The sequence below is a fragment of the Euphorbia lathyris genome, chromosome 10 (genome assembly GCF_963576675.1).
Source record: "Euphorbia lathyris chromosome 10, ddEupLath1.1, whole genome shotgun sequence".
NCBI classification, from domain to species: Eukaryota; Viridiplantae; Streptophyta; class Magnoliopsida; order Malpighiales; family Euphorbiaceae; genus Euphorbia; species Euphorbia lathyris.
Window position 1 is genome coordinate 15,241,676 of NC_088919.1, and position 14,635 is coordinate 15,256,310.

The following is a 14,635-nucleotide window of genomic DNA, read 5'->3' on the forward strand; positions in this document are numbered from 1 at the left end:
CAATACACGATATGCGAGGAAGGTAATATGGTTTTCATTGTGCAGTACTATAAAAATACATGTACACAAAAGAACAAGGTCACGTGGAGCGGTGACACGATAAGTTGTACCTGTAAGTTATTTGAATTTTGGGGTATTATTTGCCGACATGCTTTGTCCGTTTTCATGCACAAGGATTGTTTTGAAATTCCAACGAGGTACTTACCTTTACGTTGGCGTCGTGATGAATTTCATGGGGGGGGAGGGGGGGGTTGTTTCAATGACTGACCAACAAGTTGTAAATTGTGAAGAGGGTGATTGTGTCGTTAATATTGATGATTGTGATTATGTTGGAAATCCTCCAATTTCAAAAACCAAAGGTCGCCCTAAATTTAGACGAGAAATAGGTGGAAGGGAAGCCGCACAAAAGCAAGTTAGGAGTTGCATATTGTGCAAAAAGTCAGGTCATAATATCACGACTTGTTCAGATAAGGAGAATGTAAATGTGAATTCCATTTCAAGTGTTTCGGGCAAGAAGAGGAAGAAAATGGTTCAAACACATGAAGACTTGAATCCTATTTTTTGTGTAAAAAATTAGAACTTCATTTTTATTGTACTGTTTTGTTAAACAATTCTTGGAATGTTTTGAATATAATTTCATTATTATTTAGTTTAAACAAATTAAATCCATGTATTTTGTTTGGAATTTTCTATTTTAACTCCTTTTTTCATTTTTTTATGATTTTTATGGTAAAAAGGAAAAAAATAAAATTGTAGGCCTAGAATTTTTAGGAGTTTGATAGTATTTTGGTAAGGAGAAAAGAGAGGAGAGAGAATATATATTCTTTAATTAAACATTTATTGATAATCCTACTAATTAAGTAGGATCTTGAAAATAGGAAGGCTAATAAAGGCTTAATGTGTGCAAAATCTTTTACGCACATGATAGAAAAACCCTTTTTGTATCATGCATACTTAATCAAAGAACAACAATATATATTTTTTATATATTGTATTTAATTGATTTCGGTAAATTATTTTTCTTATTGGAGCTTTTTTTTGTATTTAATTGATTTCGGTAAATTATTTTTCTTATTTACTACATCTTTTTAACGTCATTTTGGTTTTTTTAATACCATTAATAAAAGAACAACAATAAGTTATTATTTTTTATTTTTATATTATCATTTTTAGTTTTATAAAATATATATTAGATTATACTAACGATAATTTATTACAATTTTACCAAATACTAATTATTAATCAATTAATAACAAATAGTTAATCACAATACCAAACAACTAACAACAATTATCAATTAACAATTGAACTGTCAAATCCGACCCTAAACGATATTTTATAATTAACTTCTAACAATTCTATTATAAAATATTTGCCACTGTTTAATAAAATTATCTTATAACGTATTATGCATACTTAATCAAATATTCTAATTAGTAAGTCTAAATTTTTTCTATTTATTTGGCTTGAACTTGATAATATCAAGCAATGCTACATATGTCAAACGTAATATCTCATCTATATATACAATATACTAAATCTGTAGTTAGTAGGGTTGAGGTGTCATATCTTAGAATTGTCTTGAGCTGAGGTGTCAATTTCTTATTATTATAACTCTTCTTTATAGCTTTTTCCTTGCTTTGCATATAGATGGTCATAAACCATAAACCGTTCTCCAAACCCACGTTCTCAATCTACCCCTGCTTTCTCTTTTGTTTTCGTATCGTTTGCTCTTTCTAAATTGGGTTCGCCTAAAATCGTTAAAAATCGTTTGCTATTTTTGAACCGGGATCGCCTAAAATCGTTTGCTCTTGGTCTTTTTGAACTAGGATCGGTTTGCTCTTTCTGAACTGGGATCGCTTCATCTTCCACGGTTGCTTCTCTATACCAGAACAAACTGCTATGGTAACTGCTCTTCTCTCTTTCTTCATTGTTCATGTCATAGTCTTCATTTCTTCTGCTCTCTTAGTAAATTTCTTTTCAATTGTTAGTGATCTGTATTTTCTAACCATTCATTTATTCTTATTATTACTGCTAAGAATCGGTTTGATCTTTCCGCCATGCAACGATTTCTCACTTCTGCTGTTTCTATGGTAACTGCTATTACCCCTGTTTTCTCTTTTGTTTTTGTATCGTTTGCTCTTTCTGAACTGGGTTCGCCTAAAATCGTTTGAAATCGTATTACCCCTGCTTTCTCTTTTGTTTTTGTATCAACTGGGTTCGCCTAAAACGTTTGAAATCGCGTGCTATTTCTGAACCGGGATCGCATATCCGTTGTTTCCATGGTAATTGCTATTCTTTAATTTCTTTTCTAATTTCTTCTTCGTCGTCTTTATTGCATAGATTAAATTCAAGTTTGATTTCATTTGTTTCTTTTAATGAATTTTTTACCCTTACTATCTGTCTTTCTGGGTCTCTATAAACGTTTGAATTCTTCTAATTTTTTCAAATTTGTTCAACTGCTAATCTTGAAAACAATTGAAGTTGTTTGACGAGTTAATTTTTGCTTTTATTTTATCCACCAGTAAAACAGAATAAATTTACTCAGTTCGATGAGGTGGAAAGTGCCTGACTTTAAATGTAGGGGATATGAAACTGATATTTGGAATGTTACTCTCTTACAATTTCTTATATTTTCTTTAGGTTACGTCTAACATAATTAAATTTCTTATATTTTCTTTCCGAATGGTACAATGAGATGCAAACCTTCACAACATTGATTTTCTTTTCGTTTTTACTTTTGGAAGCTGATCACGCCTGAATTTTCATTTATGTTCATAGTATATGGTTTTGATGTGCTTGCAGCATTATGTAGAGAAGTAGAAGCCATATGCTGCTCGAGACCTGTAGTATTTCTTTCATCTAAATTTAACTCTCAGATTGATCTTGTGCTCTGTTGCTTTGTCAACTTTCACCATCTTTGTGATGGAGTCTCCGCCCTGAAGGGAAAAGAGAGAAAATCCCATTTCTAGATATGTGGTTCATTACATGTTTTTTCACTGTAATAAAATCCAAATACAAAATGAAATCCCCAAATTTTTTTCCCAATAAAGAGACCTGTGCTAAATGAATTATGTTTTTAATGTATTTTTTTCCCAATAAAGAGACTTGTGCTAAATGAATGTGATAGTTTTAGTTCTCGAGATAGTTTTATTGTGTTAAAGAAGAATCTCATGAACCATATTAAACCACGCTCTAGATAGGATTGCTTGAAAGTCTATAAGCTCTTCTTAATGTGTTAAAGAAGGAAAGAAATTAAAATGCATGCTTTCAATGTGTTTAGCCTTTGGTTGACTTTGAGTTTTATTGTGTTTAAGGAGAATCCCATGCACCATTTTCTATAATCAATTCAATCTTCATTTTTGTTAAAAGTGACACAATAAGGAATAATCTCTCATTGCTTTGTTCAAGGCGTCAAAATCTTATTCATCGCCATTTAGACTTTAAAGTATCATTTGTTCACTACGGTTGTTGATGCTATTGTTTGAAATTTCCTATTTAATGTTAAATCTTTTGTTGGTGCTAATTTGCTACCACTGCTACTCATTATTGGTGTAGAGATGGTTGTGTGTAGATGCAATATCAATTCAAATAGACTACAATTCTTTTGCTTAAACACTATAAGTTCTATTTTTGTCTTTTTTATCAGGCTTCTTTAACGATTGATTGTTTTTTTTCTCCTGTTTGTCCCTCTCTTAAACTAAATCTCAATTTTCAATAATCAATTCAATCTTCATTTTTGTTAAAAGAGACACAACAAGGAATAATCTCTCATTGCTTTCTATGTAGTGACAATTTAGGCATACCAGAGTTCAATGAATGTGTAAATGTCTATGAGTTCATGTCTTAACATGTTACGCTTTTACAATTTCTTATATTTTCTTTAGGTTACTAACGATTTGGGAGGCTGTTTTAATGTTTGATTTGTTCTTCTATTCATTCTTTTGTCTTTTGTTTTCTAACTCACCATGTAATAGTTTCTCCATGTAGTCATTTTAATACTACTATTTTTTAACTTTACTAATTCAATCTCATTTGTTCAACTGCCAGCTGCATTTGTTTTGCCAAGCACATATGGATCCATCTGCTTGGGTGAAAGAGTCATTCTGTATCTGGCACGATGTGCAGACACTAATTCAGATATTAGAAAGGTTTCTGCTCAGGTATGAAATAGTTTGGTGCACCGTTTACAAGTTTTCTTTTCTTTTTGCAATCAAGATTATTTCTTAATTATAATAGATCAAAGTAAATCTGCATTTTGTAGGATCAGGATTCTGATATATAATATAATAACATAAAGTTCCATGACTAAATTGTATGGAAATCTGATACTAAATTGGGATTAATGATTTGTATGGAAAGCTGAGTTTTTTTTAAAATTGCCATGTAGGTGACGATGTTGAGTTAAATGGTTTTGGTTTTATTACTGCTAGACAGTTTAGAGTTTCTAAATTTGGTAAATTCTAATCACTTTAGACAGTTTAGAGTTTCTAGATTATAAACCAAACATAAATACTTGCTTTTGGTTTTTAGGTAATAATGTTTTAGGTTTTTTAGTATTTGGCGTTTAGAGTTTTTGCAGCATATGTTATTAGTGGTTGCTTATTCATTTTGTTCAATAATTTCTATCTCATGTGTAATGGTGCTTCATCTTTCTCAACTACACTTTAAGTGCCTATATTTTGATTATTAGGATTTCAAATTTTCAATGTCATGCTTCACGTTAAAAAAATAACACCAATATAAGTTTAACTTATAAAAAAAGTACCAATTTAGGCCTCGATAACAGAATGAGACACATCATTCATATTACCCCGTTATGTTCTGTTCCTAACGGATTAATATGAATGACGTGTCCAATCCGTTATCGAGGCCTAAATTGATACCTTTTTTAAATGCTAAACTTATATTGGTGCTATTTTATACGTTGAGCCTAAATCAATATTTTCCAAAAATCATAAACCTAATTTGGTAGCTTATCCTTAATAAATATAAGTATAAATCAGATGTTTGGACTTTCAACACTTATATTTTTTTTAACCCTGCCAGTCAAGTTTGTTTTTTAATTGGTTTTGGTTATTTAACTTTTTAAAATATTTTAATTAATTTAAAATCTCCATGGAATATTATCTAGACATTTTTTTTCCAAACCTCCTATTTCACGCGATTTTGTAGATTGTTCACTATCAATGAACTTGATATTTACCCTTTATGCACACATTGATAACGGATTATGTCGAAGCCTTGAATATTATATTTTCTAATGCTATTTTCTGTTGGGTCAATATATTGATTACCTCAGATGAAGTCACTTGCAGTAAAAAGGTTGCAATTATTGTTAGTGGGCTTGACTGCTGATCAATTAAACAGAATGGAACACTCCTCGAACTGGGGGACTAAACATGGAGATAAACATGTAGACAGATAAAGTGGAAAAATAGTTGAAGATAATTATGGTCCAAAATCGTTGTAAATATTTGTTGATAACTAATGTATAATATTTTAATGAAGTGGAAAAATATGGATAACTAATATATAATATTTTAATTTAAATTATTATTATCTTAGTTTTTAAGTTTAAACTTTTAGATATTGGCCTTGTTTGGTAAAGAGCGTTTTGGGATAAAAAGAGCGGTTTTGACCAACTTTAGCGGATTGACCACTGAAACCGTTGATTGGAGTGTTTGGTGGAGATAGGTTTGGGAGAGAGTTTTGGGATGAAAACGCTAATTTAGAAAAAGCTCCTTTTAGGAGCTTTTTCAATTAGTGTTTTGCAATATTAAAATTAATGGACTTTTTTAACCCTAATTATTTTATGTATATTTTTATGTATTAAAAAAATATCATTATTCGTCTTTTTGCACAAACCGCTATTATCAATCAGCTAATTTTTACCAAACAGGTCTACACAAACAGCTAGTCAAATCAGCTAATGTAATCAGCTAACAGCTAACAGCTAATGTAATCAGCTAACAGCTAATTCCCAAACAGGGCCATTATTTTCAATTTAAAAATAAAATAGATTTATTATATTAGAATTAGAATACACTTTGTATTTTGTAATTATTAATGAGATCAAACATTTTCGAATGATTCGCGAGTCTTTTGCCTTTTCTAAAGGTTTTTGCTCTTCGCGGAGAGATGTTGTTATCTTATCTAGTCTTCTAGCTTCTCCTAGACCGCCTCCTGCTCCTAACATTATTCCGGTCCATTGGCTTAAACCTCCTCCGGGCTGGGTTAAGGTCAATGTGGACGGCTCTGCTTTTGGCACCCCGGGCGAGGCTGGAGCAGGTGGTATTTTTCACAACTATCGAGGTTTTCCCAAAGGTTGTTTTGCTTTTTCTACCCCTCATTCTTTTGCTTATATGGCTGAATTGAGAGCTGCTATTTTCGCAATTGAACTCGCTTGGGAGAAAAATTGGCATCAGCTTTGGGTCGAGTCAGACTCAATGTACGTTGTTAATCTGCTGAGACATCGTTCCATGGATGTTCCTTGGAGTATTCGATAAGAATGGTTGCACTGTCTCAGCATTTGCTCTAGGATGAACATTCTCTTTTCTCACATCTTTCGGGAAGGAAATAGAGTTACTGATGCTTTGGCAAAATTTGGAGTCTCTTCTTCAATGATCAATTGGTGGCCTTCCGCTCCTGATTTTTGCCACAGGTTTATCAATGATGACATTTGTAGTATTTCACATTTGCGTTTCTCTTAAATTTTTCTCTAAACTTTTTTCCTCCCCTCTTCTTTTTGTTTGTTCTTTTCCCTCTCTTTTTGTTCAAACATTCACTTTTTCATTTTTTAATATATTGTGGGTTTGACTGTTCTTGGGCCAAGGGTGCTCACCCCGCCCTAGTTCTGTCTCGTCCCAATTTTTATCAAAAAAAAGAATCCACTTTGTATTTGGTCTCTTTTTTCATTATAAATCTTCAAGCTTGCTTTTAATTTTTATTTCCTGCTCTTTTTAGTCTCACGTAAGGATGCATCTTTTTTATTTCATACTTACAATTCATTCTTCATTGTACTACTCTCCAATTTCTTCTGCTCTACTCTACTCTATAATAAATTATGGTTTACTATCTCTATTTACTTTTCCTGTATTATTGGGTTTTCTTGGCTTACATTAAGTTTTAATATTAATATTATTCTCTCTTTTTTCTCTTAATCTGTAATGTCAATTTAATGATAAATTTTATTCTCCATCTTGATCTCTTAATTTGTTAATTCATATATACACTGGTAATATTTTTTTTGTTTTATTGATTTCTGTAAGTAGAGGGCGAGCCTTGGCGCAACGGTAAACGTTGTTGTCGTGTGACCAAGAGGTCACGGGTTCGAGTCTTAAGAGCGGCCTCTTGCCAAATAAATTGGCAGGGGAAGGCTTGCCCCCAGTACACCCTTGTGGTTACAATGTCTCGAAAATATGATTTCATTTCGGAATTAATGCAACAAAAGAGAAATGGAGAATTAAAGCAAGAATTATACGATTATGGAGTGGTCGTTATAAAAACATGGGTATGGTTTTTCTGGATGAACATGTAATTAATTCATCCTATTTTTTTTTTAATTTTTTAACAATATAAATTTTTATATTCATCTTTCTAAAAAATATTGAATCAAATTAAAATTGATAAGTATTGATAGTAATGTTTTTTTTGTATGAATTATAGGGTTCAACTATTGAAGCCCAAGTTCGAGAAAATTGCTTCTTCAAGTTTTCAAAGGAATTAGAAGAGGGGAAAACATATGCGTTTGAGTTTTTTCTGGTGGCAGAAAATGCAGGGATATATCGGGCATCAAAACACCGATATCAATTGAAATTTATGTCCAAAACATGTGTTAAGGAGATAAATTGTCCACTAATTAAGCAACAAAAAATTGAAATTGTATCTATAGATGCTATTCTTGCAAAATCTGTTGATGTCGATTTTTTGGTTGGTAAGTTTTTTAATATATCACAAATCATCCAGTTAATTTATGTTTTGTAACATGATTATATTAAAGTTATTGTGTGACTTGACAGATATAATTGCAGAAGTAACAGACGTTGGGCATATGATTAACTTTATCAACAAGAATGGAAAAGATTCTAGAAGACGGATAATTAAACTCAGTGACCAATAGTAAGTGGATTTCTATTTAACGATGATATATATTTGTACATCCTGCAAAACTTATTAAAACAAAATCAACACGAGGGATATTAAAATTAGATATACTTTTTTTGATAGAAAATTAGATATACTTAAAATTTATTATAATCACTAAAATTTATTGACTAACAATAAATGAGTTTCTGTTTAATGAGAATAAGTATTTGTACATTTTTTTTTTATCTTTATGAATTTTTTTTTGGTAGGAACAGGAAAGAAAACAAACAGAAAAAAAACCTAACCCGGGATTAGCCTAGGGAAGCTAACCCCCGCCACATCTTCCAAAAGAAGAGAAGAAAGATAATCAGGAGGATAAGAGAAGGTTGTGACGCCCAGCATCCTCTCGTGTCTAGCAACCGCCAAACGATCCGCCACCCGGTTTTGTTCTCTAAAAACATGGCTGAAGTTGATGTATTCAAAGGAAGAACAAAACCTTCTAATACCTTTTATTAAGTTTTGGCTATTTAAACAAATAACTTTGTTATCAGAGATCATATTGATAGCTTCGAGGTTGTCAGATTCAACAAGTAATTTCTTCAAACCCAGACTTTTGGCAAGTCTAAGGCCAGAAAAAATCCCCCAAAGCTCCGCCGAAAAGGACGGACCCATCCCTAGATTCTGAGTAAACCCAGACACCCAGGCACCACCATCATCCCTCAGAACACCACCTGCAGCAATTTTACCGTCCTTAAGGCACGAACCATCCGTATTTAACTTCACCAACCCTGCCCTAGGCCTACACTAGCCCAAGAGGTGGATCGCCTTCTTCAGGGTAGACCTAGCAAGGGAGTCTCCTTTGAAGCTATCAGTAATATTAAATAATTTTTTTGAGAAAAACTCAACCAAATTAGGAATAAAAACGGTTTTCCTTCCAAAAATCTCTTCATTCCTCCAACACCAAATCTGATGACAGATAATAGCAAAGAAGATATCACCATGCTCCAGGTCAGCCAACAACTTCCCACTAACACCATCAACAAACCAGTCAATATCAGAGTGGTCCATGAAAGTAGAAAGCAAGTGGTGAGGGAGAACTTTCTTCCACACCTCTTTACTCCTAGTATAATCCCTAAAAGCATGGAAAATAGACTCAATATGCCCTCTACATCTGCTACAAGCCCCCGAATACACCAAATACCGTCTATTCCTCTCAGAATTGGTAAGCAATCTACCCTTAATACCAAGCCACAGAAAGCTCCTAATGCGGTAAGGAACTTTTAAAGCCCAAATCAGCTTCCAAACTTCAGAATGAGGGCCCACCAAATTTTGATTGAAGGCCTCAAAGGTGGATTTATAGGTATAAGCCCCATTATTCGTCAATGCCCAACAATGACTATCCATATATTCCTCCTTGTTACTAATCTTCACCCCTCTAATCCTCATGAGTGTATCCAGACTGAAAAAAGAGTCAAATTTGGACTAGATCCAATCCCCCTCAGAATCCACCACATCAGCAATCCTCCAATTACGGATATCAACAGGTGGTGGGGAAATACACAACTCTATCAAGGATTTATCACCAATCCAGGTGTCATTCCAGAAGCTGATAGACTTCCCATTGCCCACAGCCCAACCTATCCCAGAGCAAAACTCTGAAAACACAGAACTAAGGCCTTTCCAAAGAAAGGAACAATTGACCACTCTCTCCTTGGGACCTCCAAAAATCATATCTTTCCTATACTTTCCACAAAGAAAACGAACCCAAAGAGACGAAGGAAGCTGCCACATTCTCCATAGAAGCTTCATTAATAACACTTTATTATTGTCTTTGGCTTGTCTTATCCCCAGGCCTCCCATCTTTTTAGGTTGACAAACCTCCTTCCAAGGAACAAAGTGGATCTTTTTCCCCTCAGTAGAGTCCCCCCAAAGGAACCGCCGATTGATTTTATCAAGATCATTAAGCACCGGCTCTGGCAATTTACAAGCTTGCATAATATGGTTAGGAACTGCACAATTGACAGATTGAATCAAAGTAAGACGACCAGCTAGAGAAAGAGTTTTAGCTTTCCAAATGGCACATTTACCATTTGTTTTGTCGAGAGTCTCTTTAAAGGAAGCTTTGGAGACTTTGTCACTATGGAGGGGAACCCCCAAATACTTCCCCAAGGATTTGGTCAAAGGAATACCAGAAATTTCACTTAGCCTTTTGCACACTCCCTGACTCATGTTTTTCGAACACAACATCCGGGATTTATGGATATTAATCTTTTGCCCAGAAGCAGCACAGAAACAGTTAAGGATATCCATAATTACACCTATTTGCTCCTCATTTCCTTCCACAAAGATCATAACATCATCTGCGAAAAACAAATGAGTAATCGAAGGACAGAATTTATTGATGGAAACCGGATGGAACTTCTCATCACCAACAACCTCTTGGATAAGGTGAGACAACCTTTCCGTAGCAATCATAAATAAGAAAGGGCTCATAGGATCCCCTTGACGGATTCCCCGGGAGGGAGTAAACTCCTCAGACATATCTCCATTAATCAAAACCTGAAAAACTGGAGAAGAAATGCAAACCTCGATTAACTTCTTCCAATTATCCGGGATACCAGCTCTCTCCAGACTATCCAGAAGAAAACTCCAGTTGAGACGGTCATAAGCTTTCTCCAGATCCAGCTTAAGAGCCACAATACCCCTCATACCCTTTTTAATTTTCAAAGAGTGAACCATCTCCTGAGCTATAACCACATTATCCATCATCTGTCTTCCAGGAACAAAACTGCCTTGATTCTGACTAATAATATCAGGAAGAATAATCCGGAGTCTATTAGCCACAATTTTGGTAATAGATTTATACAACACATTACAAAGACTAATAGGTCTCATTTGTAAAAAAGAAGATGGTTTCTCCACTTTCGGAATCAAGACAAGAAGGGTTTTATTCACAAGCCTAATATCCTCGGAACCACTGAAAACACCTTTAACAAAACTATAAATACCTTCCTTCACAGTATCCCAATGTTTATGGTAAAAACCGGTAGGAATACCATCAACCCCAGGAGCTTTGGTAGCACCAATACTCGAGAAAGCCTGATCAATCTCTTTTAGGTCAATAGGATGGAAAGCATCCAGAATCATATCCTCATCCAACCTGGGAAACGTAGTTTTAGAAAGAGCTTTATCCAGATCCACAACTTTCTCTTTAAATAAGTCTTTGTAAAACTTAAGGGCCAAGAGCCGAATATCCTTATCCTCATAAAACCAATCCCCATTAGAATCTTTAATAGCATCAATTCGGTTCCTCTGCCTTCTAATAATAGTAGAAAGGTGGAAAAACCTGGTATTGCGATCTCCATCTTTAATCCAAGCCTTCCTAGATTTCTGAAACCAAAGAAGCTCTTCCTGCCTCAGCTGCTTCGAATTCTTTCTGGAGAGATCTAAGAAGACCATTCAAACTATGATCAAAACTAATCTCCAAATTACGCTGAATGCCTTCGATTTTGCTTAAAAGTTTATTCTTCCTTCTGATAATATGGCCAAAGATGTTTTTATTCCATCCCACCACATTTCTTCTAAACCCCTCAACAGCAAGCAAAACATTGGAGTGAGGTTGCCAATTATCCTGAACAAAGTTTTTAAACTCAGGGTGAGATTCCCAGGCCACCTGGTATCTAAAAGGTCTGTTCCCTTTAGGGCGATGATTTTTAACCAACATGACTAAAATAGGACAGTGATCAGAGTGACGGAAAGGGAGATTTAGCACATTTACTTCCAGAAATCTACAGATAGCAGCAACATTAGCATAAACTTTGTCCAAGCGAACAAAAGTACTATTACGTTTCCAAGTAAATCTATGACCAGCTGCACCCAGGTCCGAAAGCCCACACAAATCCATACTCTGCTTATGATTGAGACACCGGTTCACTTAGTGGTTCCTACCACGTCTTTGATCACTCATAAGGCTAATATCATTAAAATCCCCCGCCACAAACCAAGCATCCACTATACTCGTACTCATAGTATGCAGAACCTCCCATAACCTTTTACGATTGGTGATGATATGATCAACATAAACAAAGGTGATAAAAAAGGTTTATTACCAAGATAACCAACCTTACTATGAATAAATTGTTTATCCATACTGACAATGTCAATCTGAACGCGATCTGGCTTCCAGAAGAGCCAAATCCCACCAGCCCGGCCAGTAGCCTCCGATCTGACACAATTCCAACTTCTAAACTTTCTAACCACCTCATCAGCTTTACTTCCACTAATCTTAGTTTCCATCAAAGCAAAACAAGAAAGGTTAAACTGTTTAACTAAGTCTTTAACATGTCATATCATTTATATATTCTATTTTGACTTTTAATTTGTAGTAAAAATATGATTTCCTGCACGTTGTTTGATGACTATGCAAATGAAATCAGGGACATATCATCTGATACTATTCTGAATAGTGCTCCAATAGTAATCATTCTTCGATATGCAAAGATTGGAGAGTTTAATGATAAATTTATAATTATATTACCTATATTGACTATTAAATAATGTTTTCACAATATATGAATTATTATTTTATAAATTATTTTTTAAGGTTTTGCACAACTGTCAAATGTTTTTTCGGCTTCCAAAATTTTACATGGCGATGATTATGTTGAGATTGTTGAATTCAAAGAAAGGTAAATCAATTTATATAAGTTAATGATATTTTTTTATTATTTGTTTTACATATTTAGACATCATTCTATCTAAATAATGCAATAGTTTGGACTCGGTTGATCGTGAATCAACCCATGTAAGTTTGTGTTCTCTTAGCAATCAAACTAATTGTACAAATGATTTCTCCAACTGTGCACCAAAAACATTGGAAGAAATTCAAGAAGCAAAAGAGGTAAACATACTTGGTTCCAAAAAATGTTTCATTTAGAAAAAATTATAGATCTATTTTTGGTTTTTTCTTTTTTCTTTCCTGAATTTTAACCTAAATAAATAAATTTAAAAGCCATTTTAATCATTTAGGTGAGCTATTGCGTCTTGGTAGCAACTGTTGTTTCCATCGAACCAAAATACAATTGGTATTACATTTCATGTAGCAAATGTAAAAGAAAAGTTCATCTAGAGGACAACAAATACATTTGCTTGAAATGTAAGGAATCCAACATCATTGTTGTTTTGAGGTACTTTCATTCCATAATTATTAAAAAAAATATTTATTGTTTATAAATGCATACTATTATTTTTATATTATAATTTTCTAATAAAAGATTAATTAATTAGATTGTCTATATAATATATCCATTACATTATGTGTATATTATAATCTTTTAAAAAAATGTTTCGAATGATTTTGTAAATATAAACTTTTAGATATAAGCTCCAAGTTCGTGTGGTTGATGGAACATTAAGTGCTTCATTTGTGTTGTTTGATCGTGAAGCTTCCATCTTCCGAATGAACAATGCATTGTATTTCGTAATGATGAACCAATCGAAAATGATGTCGCAAAATATGGTCAAGTAGGAACTATGTTCCTAGAGTGGATGAAACCAAATGAAGTATATCCTGAAGCTAGAGAATTGAGTTATGTTGAATTTCTAAATAAGTTTGTGTGGAAAGAAGTTGAAGTGATGGATGCATCTGCTTACACGATAAAAACAATCAAAAAATGGTGTCCAATACAAAGAGGATTTTCTGTTTGGTAGAATATTTTACGTCCATCCAAGTGTTGGTGAATTATATTATCTCGAAATTTTGTTGAACATTGTCAAGGGCCCAACAAAATATGATGATATCAAAACTGTGAATGGTATTATATACCCTACTTTTAAAGAAGCGTGCTTTGCATTGGGATTACTTGACGACGATAAAGAATATGTATCTGCAATATAAGAAACGTCCTTTTGGGGAACAAGCCATTTTCTACGTATATTGTTTACTACTTTGCTGTTCTCGAATTGCATTTCAAGGCCAAATGAATTATGGAATCAAACATGGCACCTTCTTTGCGATGATATTCTACATTCTCAACGGAAGCTCCTCAATAACAAAGGTACTACGTGATATTTCAGTATTTTTTATATACGTTATAGAATGTTACATTATTTTAGTTAGTAATCCATAAATAATTATGTATGATACACTAACACCTTTTCAAATGCATTAGTCAATTTATTAATGTAATTGCCATTTTACAAAAAAAAATTAATAGACCTAAGAATGACCGATGAGCAATTGAAGAGCTACACACTTTTTGAGATAGAGAAGTTGTTGAAAAGAAATGGAAGAAGCTTGAAAGATTATGATTCTTTACCTTACCCAGATGTTGCCCGAATTGATGAAGGTAGAAATAGTCTGATTCAAGATGAATTGTGTTACGATAAAAAGTTATTGGCAGAAGAAAGTGAGCATCTTATTCAATCATTAAATTGTGACCAAATAATTGTGTATCAAATAGTAATGGATGCTGTCAAAAAAGAAAATATAGGAGTTTTTTTGTTTATGGATTTGGAGGCACAGGAAAAACATTCATATGGAAAACTT